Raw genomic sequence first — 17,215 nt, forward strand, 5'->3', positions numbered from 1 at the left:
AGTTATAGAACTGAAAAGGAAGGGGCTGGCCTAATTATCTAAGCAATTGTCATTGAGAACAAAGTAAAACACTGTATTTTGAACATGTATGATAATAAATTTATGTTATAAAATTAGAGATCTTAAGAGGGAAGGTGGTTATGTGAGGTAAAAATAGTTCAGGAGAAGCCTGTATTATAAGGACAATTGAGTATAATATTGATATATGGTTGTCACTTAAAGCCAGAGGATCAGAGGAGAAAACTTAAAATATAAGTAGACATTTAAAAGGGGTGGCAAAGTTCAAGAATCAGAAGCTCTAGAATATAGAAATCAGAACGGGAAACAGCAGCCATTAACTAAGACTAGGATAGATCTGCCGTGATGCTTAATAGCATCATACTGTTTATGTGAAGAGAATCAAGGACTTAAATAAATGGAGACCGTTAGCCCCGTTGAATGTTTCTGATTAAAGGACTAAGTAAGAAAAAGAGCAAAGAAGAAATCGTCCATTTGGTGAATATGAAACTCAGTGAAAACACACATTCCTGTATTGGTGTGACAAGCTCCTCAATGGAGCAGTCTGTTACTAGAATACAAAGACATTGCAAATATATAGATACAGTGATCTGTGCAAGCAAAGAGACAAGTAAGAAAATAAAGAAGTTGTGATTAATGCTGAGGGGAACTTTAAATAGAAAATGATACCTTTGGTTGCTTATTAAACCGTCTCATAGAAAATAGAGAATCTGTTTCCATAGAAGAAATCAGGCATACCCAAGTGCAGGGTTTAGAGAGGGGAGGGGAGAGAGAATCAAGAGTTCTCGAGATTCAAGATACTTCTAGTGTGATTAGGAAAGAAAGCAACTGTGCTAATGATCCACAGAGATCAGTACAACTGATGGTTGAAAACTTAGGTTGTGGTAGAACTTATTAGTCTTCTGGGAGGCAAGAAAAATTTCTTATCTCCCAAAAATTTTTCCCCAATTTATTTTTGTCAAAAAATTGTACATTGGATAAATAAATGGTTCTCAACAATAGAATGCTGAAGGAAGTACTATGCTTCCAATAATCACAGTGTAGTCATAGAATAAAGGCAGTAGTTCCTCTCTCTGTCTGTCTCTGTCTCTCTGTGTGTGTTTTGCTCCAGAACACAAAGATAAGACCACAGATGGAAGTGATGCAGTGCTAGACAGAGGACAACTGTAAATAAAGAACTTTGCACATATAGAGCAATATCATTTCCTTCACAGAAGGGTTTGTGGGCTTGGCTGAACTTGATGAGGACACAGCACAGATCATTCTTGCACTGGACTGGGGAATTATGTGAGAAACTTCAGTCAGTGGGTAAGTGAGTAAAATTCTTCCATCTGTGACTCAGTCATCTTTTCCTGTCACTTTTCAGCAGTTGTCGTTTTGTTTTACTTTCAATTGTGGAATTTTAGCATCCCAGTTGTAGTTAACAGAAATACTAAAATATATATATATATATTTGTAAAATAGGAAATAGAACTCTGATTGCTATTCGTAGTCCTATTTTGAAAACCTAGTAGATAAAAATTTGTGCCATGACAGAATTGCTCTGACCCAAAGTTGTCAGAGCAACTCCAGAGACCATATAGCTGGTATCTGGTTCCTTCTTCTCCTTTTGCATACTTTGAACTGCAGTCTGTGCAAAAGATGCTTCAGTGGGGTTGCTGCTTAATTAATTAGAGACGAGAGAAGAATAAAAATTTAAAGAGAATTGTAGATTATGGACTTGGATGTTCAGCAGTGACACGGGCTCCTCTGACAACTGAAGGGTCAGTACCTGCGAAAGTGAGGACATTGCTTACAAGCATTAGCATCCAACGAGCAACAATGTGCATGCCAGGATAATGAACTTAAAACAATAGTAATTAACAGGCTAAGACAAAGGATTAAAATTAGAAATGAATGGCACCGTGCTTTCCGCTTGCTTGTAGAACAGCATTAAGCCAACTTAATCCATTTTAATTCATCCTGAAACCTGCAGTGCAAATGAGATGGATTCAAGGGTCAGGTTCAGCGCCTGAGAAAGTGCGATACATTCACCTGTGACAATTCTTTCTGGAGTGATAAAGTAAAGGAAGTCTCTTAAGAACTCTGAGTGACTCCATGGGGTCCCCAGAGATCAGGTGTCAAAGTTGTCTATCAGATGCCTGAAAAGAAAAAGGGGAAGCATTACTCACTGCTATTGTGAGACAGTTGTCATTGACTGATCGGGCCTTTGAAGCTTGCTTTCACAGTCAATGAAACCACCTGAATAGATGAAAGCCAGACAGCCTCTGACAAACAAGAGTCTATGGAATATTCATTGTGCATCTGGGAGGGAAAGATTAATGTATTAGAAATTAAAATGGGACCAGAATGTATGATCTTGCTCTAACACTTGGCCAGACCTGTGTCACCCACCGCTAGTGCCTGAAGTCGACAGACAATTCTGCCAAGGTAACTGAGAATCATTAAGCATCCTGCTATTGTGCGTGGTGAATAATAAAACTTTCTCCCTATTCTTTGCCTGGAGCTGACAATGAATAATTCTGGAGCTATTTGCAATGTTAACAGCACCTATCTTGCCCATCCTTTACGATAAGGAGGGAAATATGCATTTCAACAGTCTGTGCAGACCCCGATTCCCAGGCATTTCAAAGGACACCTGTCACTCAAGTGAAGGACCTGTCAATCTCTGATGTGTGATGGTGCCAAGGAAATGGCCAAAAAGATTATCTGTATTTTATTTCTCTCCCCCACCTTTTTCCAGATTAAAACACTGTTACATTTGCCATAGACTGACAAGTGATTTACACTGGAAACTGTAATGTGTTTAGGACCCGAAAAAAAGTCTATTCTCTCAGGCAGGCATATTCTTCCAAGGTTTACAACTGTCTCACATATACTATCACAAATATGATCTAGACCACACAGAATGTCATTATGCTGGATATTAGAGAAATTTAATCTGTTTGCTGACACAAAGGTGACATTGATAGAGCAGTGATTGTGACGTCAGTTCCATACTTCTAGGAAATTCCATGTAGGTTGGGGTCCTGATAGTCTGATGAGCTTGTGTTGGGACTCCACACAAAAATCTTGTGTGAGCAACTGAAAATTGCTCTTCCCCAGTATATCATTGCATGTTGCCTTAGGGTTTTATTGCTGTGAACAGACACCATGACCAAGGCAACTCTTATAAGAACGACATTTAATTGGGGCTGGCTTACAGGTTCAGAAGTTTAGTCCATTACCATCAAGGTGGGATCATGGCAGCATCCAAGCAGAAATAGTGCAGGAGGAGCTGAGAGTTCTACATCTTCACCTAACGGAATACCAACCCTCAGGCAGATAGTATGAGGGTCTTAAAGTCAACACCCACAGTGACACACCTACTCCAACAAAACCACACCTACTATAACAGGGCCACACGTTCTAATTGTGCCACTCCCTGGTCTGAACAAATACAAACTATCACACATGTGTAGCTCAGCCCAAAAAAGTGATCGTAACAAGTGGGATTAATGACACATATTCTGATGGTTAGATTATGAATAACAAAGAAATGTTTAGTACTTCCTTCCATGAAGAATATGGTAACAATTTTTCAGATCTACAAAAACCATTGGAGATCTAATTCCCCTCAGCTAATTTTCTTTCTCATGTTAGGACCCCAATTGTTCCAGTATACTAATTATCCTCCTTTCAATTACAGTTAAATTAATGATTGGTAAATCAAAGATCTATCTTCTTTACTCTTGTGGGATGTTATCAGAGTTCTTCTAACCAGAGTGACATGATGTCTTTTCAAATTTTCCTTGAGAGTTCTAGAGACAATTACACTTCATATTAAGCACAAGCAAATTCTTAGAAGATGTCTCATGGTAGTTACATGCCAAAGAAAGCTATATTTGGTAGATTAAAGAACTATCCTATGGAATTCTCCAGATTCTCACTGAAGAGTAACCATTTTTTTATTTCAATGCATTTCATATAACAGTCTATCTTTTATTCTTAAGAAGTTGGAAGTTGGCAATTTTGATGAGGTATATTTTAAACCAAAGACCTACTCTGCCCAGAAATAGTCCTATATCTCCCTTGTATGAATGAGTAAGTAGAAGAGAGTTAATATGTAGGTAGGTAGATGACTTGATCTTGCAAAGAAGGTAATATGCAATTTAAGGCTCTGAAACTCATAAAACAATTTTGAAGCTGGGTAAACTTCATCATGACAAGTGACAGGAATAGAATAGATATAAAGATGATGATGATGACAATGATGATGATGATAATGATGGTTGTGCATGTAGGCCTGTGCACATGAGTGCATTGCCTGTAGAGTCCAAAAATGTGTATAAGACTCCCTAGATCTGGAGTTGAAGGTGCTTGTGGTTATTCTGTTGTGGATTCTGGGAACTAGACTAGCATCTTTTGAGAACAGAATGTACTATGCACTGTTAGTCCCTCTCTGCAGGTCCTAAAATACATTCTAAATTATCAAAATAGAACATTATCCTATGAACCACTGTTATAATGACTGTAGAAAGACAAAGAAATAAAATAGGAGCTGCCAGGCACAATAATTCTAAAAACAATTGTGCAAACACCCATTGAGACATCAGGCTTCTTCACTGTTCATGTTGGTTATCACTTGAGTCCTCCAGAGATCTTCAGCTTTTGTGGTTTCTCTTTAGTCTTCAGTTTGACTGACTGAACATTTATCTGTGTTCATTTAACATTCTCACTGCTATAAAGAAATTTTCTATTTCCCATAACATCAATTTAAAATCTACTATTTAATTTCCAGAGCAGTCTCTTGATATACTTTCATCATCCCATTTTACATAGGTTATTTCAAAACGGTACAATTAGTAATCAGTGTGGTTAGGTTTAAATCCAGCCTCATTCCAGAGTACATGCTCTTAGTTGTGGTTCTAGATTTACTTTTGAGAAGTACTGTGCTTTACTATGAATTGTCAACTGTGAGTATATAAAATACATAGAAACATATACATTTTTAATAAATTAACAATAATACCCTTGGGAAATAAATGTACTTGCCTTGCAATATGTAATAACATAAGAGAAACACTGTCTGGTAAGTGAATATTTGGACAGCAATAAAGTTAAGTTAGCAATGCTAACTAAATTACATACAATATGAGGACAGAAAGAGACAACACTTTTTTTTGATACCATAAGACTCATTATCACCATCACTTGTTATACTCAGGGTTTCTTAAAACAATCCCTTTTCCAAATAACTTGTTGCAGTTTGCATCCTATAAGCTGGTGAGGGGTTAGAATACCAGACTAAAATGATGACATCAGAGTAGGAGAGACTTCTGGAATCTGCAGCCTCAGTTAGTCCTTGTCAGGCAAGATTCCCATCCCCACTCTGCTTGCAATCTCCCAGTCTCTGTCTGCTAACCTAGGCCTAGAATGTCCCCATCCCTTCACTCTTTCTAGTTCTTTCTGAACTCTGGATGGCTGGTTCAACTCAGTTATTCTGGCTTAAAATCCTTCTCCAAGCTGACTGATTCAAACTGACTTCTAGCTGAATTGCTCTGCTTGGAAAAACTGCCTCTGAATTCCATGAACTGATGACCTGCACTAACTGCAAAAATTCAACTGAACTCAACTGTAAGCAACTGAACTGCAATGAACTGAATGGAACTGATCTCAACTAACTCAACTGCATTGCTTGAACTCAACTGCACTGAACTGCCCTCCTCCCTGACACTGCACTGTTCTTAAGTAGTCTCCCTTTAGGCACTGTTCTCATTTTGAAAGTTGGGATTATCCTATCTCTGACTCATTCTGTCAAATCTTTCCATGATTGTTCACTTTGTCTACCCTTCAATTAGATGCCACTTTCAAACATGGTTGCTTCCTTCTACAAATTAACTTTACCTTCATTGTTTAGAGTTACAGGTGTGTACTAAGGGTGTGTCTGTATTCCAGCCAGAAGGATTAAAGGTATGTCATTCTAGCCAGATCACATGAACCTAGAAGGTCTTTAGATGTGATTCCTTGCCAGAGCAGCCATTTGCTGGATTAAAATTTCTCTACAGGTATTAGCAATGACTTCATGGAGAGAATCATCCAGGCAACCAAATTAACACCATGATAGTGTCAAAGAAAAGAGTTTGTGAACAGCAAAGGAAATAATTACCTAGAAGAAAAGGCAACTTACAGAATAGGAGGAAATATTTTCAGCTTATACACCTGATACCAATCAATCTCATAGATATATAAGGAACTTCTATATAATTTAGTAGTAAAATAAAATCAATAAACAAATTAAAATGTGCTAACACCTTGAACGGATATTTTTCCAAGAAGTACATACAAATAGCCAGTAGGCATGCTCTTAAAATAATCAGTAAAAATGAAATTAAAACCATACATGTACTATATCCTCATATCTGTTAGGATGACATCTATAAAAAACAACTAAAGACAAATGCTTGTAAAAAGCCATAAACACTGGAACTTTTGGAGGTAATCTGTGGAAAAAAGTTTTCTGAAAAATTAAAAACATAAGTACTGTACTGTTCAGCAATATTATTGTCAGATATTAATTCAAAAGAGTAAAAATTGATATCTTGAAAAGGTTTCACTACCTCTGCCCACTGAAAATATATTTGCAATACACCTGTGAAGTAACCCAAATATGTTGTGTAGTGAGATGTGTAGTAAGAGATATACAGATAAATCTGCGGCAGATATGAGTTATTCAACTATTCAGTAAATACTTAATATGCACACATTAAAACAGATTTAATCTTGGATGATAGAGCAATTAACATAATACATCCTGGGCACCATGATTCCACTTTCAGTTGAAAATCAGATTGTCAGAAGTGTGGCTTCTCATTGGACCAGAGTTTAGAGAAAAGGAATATTTTTTAGCTTGTATTCCAAAAGCATAAGTTTGACTGAAGAATAGAAAAATGAATATTTGGGGTATGCAGGCAGCATGGTAAGCTAGGAGACTAACTAGAGACTGTGACAGTTATACATAGGTATGTGTGTGTGTGTATGTGTGTGCGTGTGTGTGTGTGTGGTGTGTGTGTGTGTGTGTGTGTGTGTGTGTGCATGTGTGTGGGGTGTGTGTGTGTGTGTTGGGGGAGAAAGGGTTGAAGAGAAAGAGGGAGAGACAGATGAGAGTGACACATACAGAGAGAAACACACAGAAAGAAAGAGAGAGAGGGAGAGAGAGATAGAGAAATTCAAAGGTTAGAAAAATTTGACTATTACAAGAATATAATTGAAATAATTCATCAGAGATGTTTGGGCATATTTTTTCCAAACCAGATGGCAAAAATAAATGGGTAAGAAATGCTTGTTTGTAACAGTTGATTAGTAGAACACATTAAGAAAAACAAGTTTAGGAAATTGCTTCATATGGTTTCTTGGAATACAACTGCCCTGAAAAAGAATCATAGCAACATAGTTAGAAAACGGACTCTTAGCAATTAAAACTGCCAGAGAAAATAGAATATCTTACTTTTTAAAAAGAGTTATATGTACTACATGAGCACGTCCCATGATGGTGCACACTCATCTAAGCTGCAGGACTTCATTATCACTTCATTACCTTATAATAATTAAGAGCAAAAAGTTTAATTCTATTATTCTCTTCCCGAATCTCAAATAAGACATTTCATATTGAGGTGTAACAGATCACTCCCATGTTCTATTGGCAAATACCTCTGATCAAAGCATAATCTTATGGTATATATCAGTGATTTCATTGCTTATTTCGTGTTATGGTTACTGCATAGCTATAGTTCAGATAAAAGCAGTGTCTTGTCTCCATTTCCTATAGTCTCAGTTCCTTTTTCCATGTACCACACACGGGGCATTCATGGTAATATCCACAATATGCTTTGTTTGCCTACACCTCCTCTATCACCTGTTCTTACTCGCACTCCTCCTTGCCTCTCTTCCCTAGCAGTTCCCCTTTTGTATGTATTCCTGTTATAACCTTGTTAATTATTACCTAGAACTTCACAAGTGAGCCAAATGCCTAGAATCCAAGGGCTGATGCTAAACCTCTAAAGCTTGTTGTTTGCTCAGTTTCACAGCAGCCAAAAGTCTGTATCACTCAGGAGCTATGCAGAACACAGGGTCAGAGAATGTAAGGGTGTATCATGAGAACAGGTTGAATACTAAAGAGCCCTATACCCAATTCTGCTCATGGCCAGTGCCAAGAGAATGTACCCCCTTAAACATTATTGTCTTACTAAGTAATGACAGGTTACTATAAGAACATTTTAAAAGAATGGGGTATAAATTTATAAGCTAGACTCACCTTTGGTTTGCTTATGTGAAAAGGTACATCTTACCATAGGTATTTTTCAAAATTCAGGCAAGGTCTTTGAAATTTCAAAAGCGACAGTGAGTTCATAGCTCATTTGCCTTCCTGCACACATTAACTCTGAAATCTTAGCCTCTAATCCTGCTTATCTTTGCCATTGATGTTTTCAGCTTTAATGATTTCCCACTCAGTAAAGAATCCGACTGAAGTTCCCTCACCTCCTCAGCAACTGGAGAACAAGAAATACTTTGAAAACAATGGTAACATCTTAGATGCTCTCAGCATTCTAAGTGGTCCCACATAGAGCCCTTCCCAAACAAAATTAGGGCCTGCGAAATTTTACCCTAATAATTTAGGGAACAGAGATTAAAGCAAAATCATTTTCATACAAGGACTTGGGGAAAGCCCATTTTTCATTATTGCTGGTCTCCTGAGGTTGGCTGGTAGTGGCATTTCCAGATAGCCAACGTTCAACCTTCTGCACAGAGCTTTTTGTAGCATTTCCTGTTAACTTCCTATTTCAATTCAGTATAAGGTAAGTGTTCACTTTGAGTCACTCTCCTTTAAACAAACCAACAACAAACAAAGAGACAAACCTCAAATTGATTTAGTGAGAAGAACTTATAAGCATGAAGTCTTCACAGAAAACTTTATGTGCAGGGTGAAGGGTTGCAGAATGTTTGGGTCTTTCAAAATATAATGAATATTTACTCAGAAGTTTTTCCTTTAAAATATCTTCAGTGAAGACATAGATCAAGGAGGACAGGTCTAGACATACTGAGAGTTGTCATTAAAGGTATACAAGAGAAAACTAGTTACCCCCAGTGATATTTTAAAAAACACTATGAAGTAGATTCAAGTATCTTTTTGTTTACATTTATTTGTAAATTTTGTTGGAGAGAATGCATGTGTCACAGTATGAATGTGTATGTGTGTGTGTATGTGTGTGTGTGTGTGTGTGTGTGTGTGTGTGTGTGTGTGTGTGTGAGAGAGAGAGAGAGAGAGAGAGAGTGCTCATGGAGTAAATACAAGAGTTATTTCTCTTCTACCACATGGATTTCTGGGATCAAACAGGCGATCAGTTTTGGCAGCAGGTTTCTGTTCCCACTGAATCATATCTCTCCTCCTAGAAGTTCAAGAATACTTTTACAATTAGTATGAATAGCTATGGGGAGCCTGTTTCTATGAGTACACACAAAGTACATGTGTTTGCCACAGCCATAAATGTCTTTGACCAGTAACAAAGTGTGAGCATTAAAGAGAAGGCACTGTGACCTATGTCCCAAAATATACATAAACTGTGATAAAAGGTGTCAAGGAGTTAACACATGAATAAGTAACTGCTCTGATGCCTCAAACATGAACGAGGGAATAGATTGAATTCTATGCCACTGGGTTTCACAGTGTCTGTTCTTAGCTGAAGGTTCCTGGCTATGGTAAGTACTGTTATATAGGACAGTATCTGGCCCTACTCAAAACATAATGAATAAAAATATTCTGGGATTCATACTTAGATTGGGAATATTTTAATAATAGTATTGTATTAATTATTTGAGAATTTTATACAATGCATTTTGAACATATTTACCTCTTCTCCAGCAAGTCCTCCCTGATCGAGTGTCATCACCTTTACATCCTACCCACCCACTCACCTTCCAGTTTTCTTTTTCATGCTTTGGTTTTTATCCTGTCCAATTTGTATTGCCTAACTATTCTGGGCAGTAGGGCCTGCACTAGAGTAGGGATCACATCATTAAAACAAAATAAAAGAAAACAAAACAAAACAAAACAACAACAACAAAATTCCTTTTCCCAGCAGCTATCAAGATGCCAATAACTTCTCAGCTACATGTGGGATATTATGACTGCTCCCGCTCCAACTCCATGCTGAGACTTTGTCTGGACTGAGCTTGTATGTATCTTGTGCATGCCAACATAACCACTGAGTTCCTATGTACAACTGCCCTATTACCTCCAAAAGACACATTTTCCACAAAGTTACCTACCTCTTTTGGGTCTTACAATCTTACTACCCACTTTTATACAAAGATCCCTGAGTCTTAGCGGGGAGTGTGTGAGGTGCATGTTCTATTTAGGTTGATTATACCACAATTTCTTATTCTCTCTGTGATGACCAGTTTTGGGTCTCTTTGTTAATTGCCATCTGCAGCAAGAAGCTTCTCTGATGAGGGCTGAGATGTACAGGGATATTGGTGTGTCATTAAGAGTCACTTCAATAGTATGCCCACTTAGCAGAATACTAGGTTTAGGTTCTCCAATGAGGTTTTAAGACCTATCCAGCCATGTGTTATTAATCCCATTCACAGTGCTAGCTATGAGTTCCATCTCACAGAGGATGACTTATATCCCATTAGAAATTGCTTCCATAACATTCGTGCCACATAGCAGTGTGCATATCAGGTCAGTAGTTGTTATTCACAGCTGGGTGAGATTAATAATTACTTTTCTCCTCCAATTAATTGCATAGGACCTTCCAACACTATAAAAGCTAGCCAATTGGAATGAAAAATTCTAGATCAGAACTATATTGATTTTCTGATGTTCTATGGAAACTGTGGTGCTTTCAGCAATAGGGCCTGACCACCAGGTTCTAGAGAGTAAACCTAAGGACATTGGTAGCAGATTGTAATGCTTGAGGGTTCTATGGACCACATTGCCTAACAACTCTGTAATAGTTAATACATTTCAATACTTTCTTTTTACTACCATGTGGGATCTAGTTAGGTTATTGGTTTTTTATTATAGAATAATGTCATTCAAATTGTGTGTGTGTGTGTGTGTGTGTGTGCGTGTGTGTTATTAGCAAGTTTCTAAAGTACTAGGTTTCCATGTGGCTATTTTTAAAAAGCTTTTATGTTAGTTATCTCTCCCTATATTTGTTCTACTCTGTCCTTCCATCTCACACACCATTTAATCTTTCCTGTTCCATGTATTACTCTCTACTCCTATATACCTATATATCTGTATTCTGTATATCTTTACATCTGTATTCTATTTCCCCTGGCTTGAATGGTCATTTGGTAGTATTGCAACTGAAATACACATATGTAAAGACGCAAAGCTCACATCTGTACACAAGAGAACACACTCTATATTTATCTTTCTGGATCTGAGTTACTGCTGCATGATTATTTTTAATTCCATCCATTTTTCTGAGAATTTTATAATTTTATTTTTAGAAGGTAAATAATGTTCCATTCTGTAAGTGTACCACATTGTTATTATTAATTCGCCAGTTAGTTGATATTTTCATTATTCCCATTTCCTATTTATTATAAACAAAACAGCAATGAACATGGAAGAGCAAAAATCTCCATAGTATGATTTACAGACTTTTGAGTATATGCCCAAGAATAGTGTAGCTGTATCATGTGGTACATTCCCAGCTCTTTGAGGAATCTCTACACCGACCTTCATAGTGGTTATACCAGTTTGTGTTCTCCCTATCAACGGATGAGTTCATAGAATAACAAATTGGATCAGAAAGTAGGATTCATCTTATTGCTTTCACTAAGAAACAGACTTCAATAATGCTATCAATACCATCAATAATAGACACAGTCTTAGGAAAAAAAAAAACAGAAAAGCTATTCCAAGCAAGTACAACTCGTGATCAATCAGACATAGCTATTTTAATATCTGACACAACGGAAAAAAACTAAACTAACCAGGAAAAAATGGATAAGAAGGGTTTTTCTTCATGAAAGAAAAAGTTCTCAAAGAGAATATTATAATTCTAAACATTTATGTACCAAGCACAGGCCACTCACCAACATTAAAGAAGCACTAATAGATCTAAAAATCACAGATTAACAGAGTGACCCCAACACAGTCAGCGATAGAGTATCATTTCAACACTCTGTTCTTACCATTGGATCAGTCATCCAAACAGAAACTAAACACAAAAACTCTAGTGCTAAATAACCGCAGAAATGAAATGCCTCTAACAGACATATGGACAATATTCCACGCAAACACTAAAATGTACTCCATTTCACAGAAGACCATGGCACTATCTATGACATTGACTACATATTAGGACACAAAGAGAATTTCAACATATTGATGAAAATTGAAAGAACATCTCACATTCTGATCACAAAGAATAAATAGAAATATCAACAACATAAATGGCAGAAAGTATAGAAACTCTTGAGAGTAAACAACTTACTACCATAGGAAAATTGGTCAGAGGAGAGATGAAGAAGAATATATTAAAAATTATCTTGAAATGACTGACAATGAAAACACATTATGTCCAAATCTATGAAGCATAATGAGAAGGTAGTCCTAAGATGAAAGTTTGGAGTCCTAAGTTCCTACATCAAGAAACTAAACAGGTCTCATATTAATAACTTACTGCTAAACCCAAGCTGGCAATACAAGAAAAGAGTAGACCAAAAGAGATAATCAAAATTAATAATCCTACCTTATCTTTCTACTTATCCAAGTTTATGTTCTGTCTGTCTGTCTGTCTCTCTGTCTGTCTTCCAGTATGTGTTCACATATCAGGTGTTATACTGGTAAAGAAAACTTATTTTCTCTTTCTCAGAGCCTACTAGGACTGGAACTTCCTGCTAACCTCCCCTCCTCCATCTGGTTTTGTCTGGCTTGACCTGCACAGGTCTTGGGCATACTGTCATAAGATAACACATTCTTGAAACCCAAAACATGGAAAAACAAAGCTTGTTCTGATATAGAGGTTTCTTGGGTGAGAAAAGCTATCATCATCAATCTCATCCAGGTGTAAACTGTGCTACAATAACTACACACCTGGCAAGATATGCCCATGGTACACTAGCTCCACAGATGATAGTGGAGTAACCTACGACATGTTTGGATTTAAGGCACATTTCATGAGATGGAATCCATACCTTGCACTGTGGTAAGTCTATGGTACAACGCATATCAAAATCAGAGACAAGTCATCTATACAAATCTATGTCTATAAGCTTTCTAGGGCCTGTGGGGGTCCGGGTTGGGGTGGGATCAAAAGGATGACTCTAAATAACTAAGAAGGAATTTGAAAAACTATTTGTTGTGATCAGTATTTTGTTTGGAAGGAGAAAAGTTTGGCCTTTTAAGTTTCCATATAAAGGTAAGAAAAGTTAAAATGAGACTCGCCTAATAAATTACTTACCAAGGATCAGTGTAAAAAAAAAAAAAAAGAAATCTCTGAAACCGAATCCCTAAAATACATACATTAACTTATTTGTTTAAAATATTATTTTTCTTTCATAGCTGTGTTCTTGATAAATAACTAATAAAAGAGATTTAGTACCGTAAAAATATAAATGCCTCCTTAAATAAAAACAGAAACAGTAGGGATCAAATGTGTAGAAAACTGAGACGTGACAGTGAAGAGTTATCAGCAGATCCCAAGTGAATGAGGTGAACTAGGTCCTGATTCAAGACAGTAAGAAATTAGAAGATGATTGGAAGACCCGGGTGTGTGCTGGAAAGGACAGTCTTTACAGTTAAAATATTGAACTGTTTTTCCTTCCTAAACCTGCTCCTGAGTTTTCTCAGATAATAATCAAACATCAACATCCTTTTAAAGATAATAATTTACAATCTTGATAATTAAGTTAATCGATCAACTATTATTGAAGCCTAAAATGGTTTTTTGACAAGCCACTAAAATTTTGATTCATGGTTCCATATAATGTCAATTTTAATAAGTGTTCCTCTTTTTTTGACATTAGGGATCATTCATCCACTGTAGGGTTCAGCCTCATAGTTATAAGTAGGCTAATTCTTCCTGCTGAAGGTGGGCTCTATAAGTTCCCTCTCCCCTACTCTCTGGAATTTCATCTCAGGTCCCTCCCTTTGAGTCCTGGGAGACTCTCACCTCCCAGGTCTCTGGTGCATTCTGGAAGGTTTCCCCAACCTAACTCCTGAGGTTGCCTGTTTCAATTCTTTCTGCTGACTCTCAGGGCTTCATTCCTTTTCCCTCACCCAATACCAGATCAGGTTCTCCTCTCCCCCCTACTGCCCCCCCCCCCAGCCAACTTTCCCTCCCAGGTCCCTTCCTCCCTTCCCACTTGTAATTGCTTTCTTCTCTTTCCCAAGTGGGACTGAGGCATCCTTACTTGAGCACTTCAGCTTGTTGACCTTTTTGAGTTCTGTGGACTGTATCTTGGTTATTCTGTACTTTTTGGGGGGGCTAATATCCACTTATTAGTGAGTACATACCATGCACATCTTTTTGGGTCTGAGTTACCTCACTCAAGATATTTTCTAGTTCCATCCATTAGCCTGCAAAACTCAGAATGTCCTTGCTTTTAATAGCTGAGTAGTATACCATTGTGTAAATGAACCACATTTTCTGTATCCATTCTTCTGTCACGGGACATCTAGGTTGTTTCCAGCTTCTGGCTATCACAAATAAGGCTAGAAGACAGGGCATCAAGTGAGGGATGTGATTGCCATCCCACAGTCACATCTCTGACCCATAAGTGTTCCTGTCTGAAAGAATTACAGAGATGGAAATGAAGAGGAACCTGAGGAAAACAAGGTCCAGCTACAGGCCCAAAGTGGGATCCAGTTCAAGGGGAGGGCCCAAAGCCTGACACTATTACTGAGGCTATGTATCGCTTACAAAAAGGGATCTATCATGACTGCCCTGCGAAAGACCCAACAAGCAGCTGAAAGAGTCAGATGCAGATATTTGCACCCAACCAATGGACAGAAGCAGCTGACCCCTGTTGTTGAATTAAGGAAAGCTGAAGGAAGCTGAGTAGAAGGGTGATCCTGAAGAAGGACCAGCAGTCTCAATTAATCTGGATCCCTGCGATCTCTCAAACACTGGACCACCAAAGAAACACCATACGCTAGCTGATATGAGGCCCCCAACACACATACAGTAGAGGACTTCCAGGTCTGTGTTCATTCAGAGATTATGCACATAACCCTCAAGAGATTGGAGACCCCGGGGAGTTTAGAGGTCAGGTGGGGTGGGGGGTGGGGGCATCCACGTAGAGATGGGGTGGGGTGGGGAGGAGTGTGGGATGTGGAGCAGTCAGAGGGTGGATAAGGAGGGTGGGCAATGGAATATGGAGTGTAAAAAATTATTAAAAAAATAAGTAGGTTAAGTCTTGAAGATACTCAGATCTTTGTATTGCTTTAGTCAGTATTTTTTTCTGTGCTCTGTTGTATAGTATTAGGAGAGATATGTTAAAATATCCTTATGTAATTTGCATGTGTCTATTCCCCTCATTAAATCTTACAGTTTTATTCTGTATGCTTTGAAGCTTAGTAGTTGTTTTAAAGATTAGAATTTCTTGATGTCATTGGATGACTGCCTTAGTTGTATCAAACCCAGGACTTTGTGATGGATGACAAGTCTTCCAACAATGAGCCACACCCCAGCCCTGGATGACTGCTCTTATCACCTTAAAATCTTTAGTTCCTACAATGCCTGTGTCCTTACTTCTGCTCTCGTGTTTGCTCTCTGTGTCCTTGTGTGTAGGCAGATATAAAACGACACTCTGTGGTTTTAACTTATCCTGAAGGGTTTTCTTTAGACTATTCTGCCATTTGCCCCTCAGACATTACTTTGTCAGCCTCATCTATAAGACAGCACACAGGAAGATGATTCTTTTTGTCTAAAATGCCTGGTCTCCTTTCCTGCCTTCATTTAGTTATCTCTAACTTTTCTCGTGGGGCCTAAGTTGGCCATCTAACCAGGTAAACGAACCGTTTATAGTTAGTTTTGTAGTATTTTGTTTTTTTTCTCTTATGACTATTTATTTCAGCTATATTTCATAAACATATAAGATTAATGACTGCTTCTGCCTACATATACCTTAGTTTGATGAAGGGAAAACCAATTGTTTTTTTTTAAAATTATTAAATATTCGCAACATTAGTCAGTTAAGAGGTAAATATTAGCACAGTCAAAATTTAAGTTTCAAGTAAAAGTTACTTAAATAAAACTTAATGGAAGGCTCAGTCCACCTTGTTTATTTGCTGTACACACCTCACTGAGGGATGAGGACCATATTAAGCCCAACCAGTCCTACCCCATCCAGCCCAGTCCCTTTGCCTGCAGTTTCCAGTAACTGTGGGCTTATTATACAGAACAGTTTACTGAGACAATGCTATCTTTTGCCCACCCACACCAGGGACAAACAGAACTGACCAAGTCCTGATTTATTTCAAATATTTTCCAGATCATTTGATGCAAATTCCTTTTCTACAATATTCCATTGTCATGTCTAAGTGGACAAGGCAAAGCACAGGGCTCTGACTCATGAATGTTCACTTTCTTCCTGGACTAAGTAGGCAGTTACAGGCAAAAATGTCTAATGACTCAAAGTTCCTGTGAGTGTATTAGAGTTTGTTTTGCCGTTTAGAAACTATTCTGCATACAACTGGGAGAAATAATGACCTGCACTGTGTCCTACTGTCTCTCCAGCCCAGCACCAAGACCTCTAGGACTCCTATGTTTTCAAAATATTCTGACTTTTCGATATTGCCTCATCTATTCCTTTATTGCATGAAAACAATCCAGTCTTTCCACCCACTTACTCTTAGAAATGTTTACAGCAAGCAAATAAGACCAAGCAGAATAAATGCCATGAAGAGTAAAGAAAACTAGGTGAAAAAAATGACTGCATGCAAATTGTCCAGAGACTTGAACGGTCCTTGGGTCGAGTTGATCAGCACTGGGATTCAGTACCTGCTATTGGCAGCACATAGCTATACCCTACATAAGCATCAATCAATATCATATTCTGTCCACTTACACGAAGAATGAATCTTAGCTTTTGATCAATGCACTAAAGTTTAAAGTCTGTCAAATAAATGTTTAAAAGAAGAATTTTAATATCTAACTTCTTTAAAACAAGCATTTCTGGCTGTTACTCCCTTGAA

Source organism: Mus musculus, chromosome 2 (genome assembly GCF_000001635.26).
Source record: "Mus musculus strain C57BL/6J chromosome 2, GRCm38.p6 C57BL/6J".
In the NCBI taxonomy this organism is placed as follows: Eukaryota; Metazoa; Chordata; class Mammalia; order Rodentia; family Muridae; genus Mus; species Mus musculus.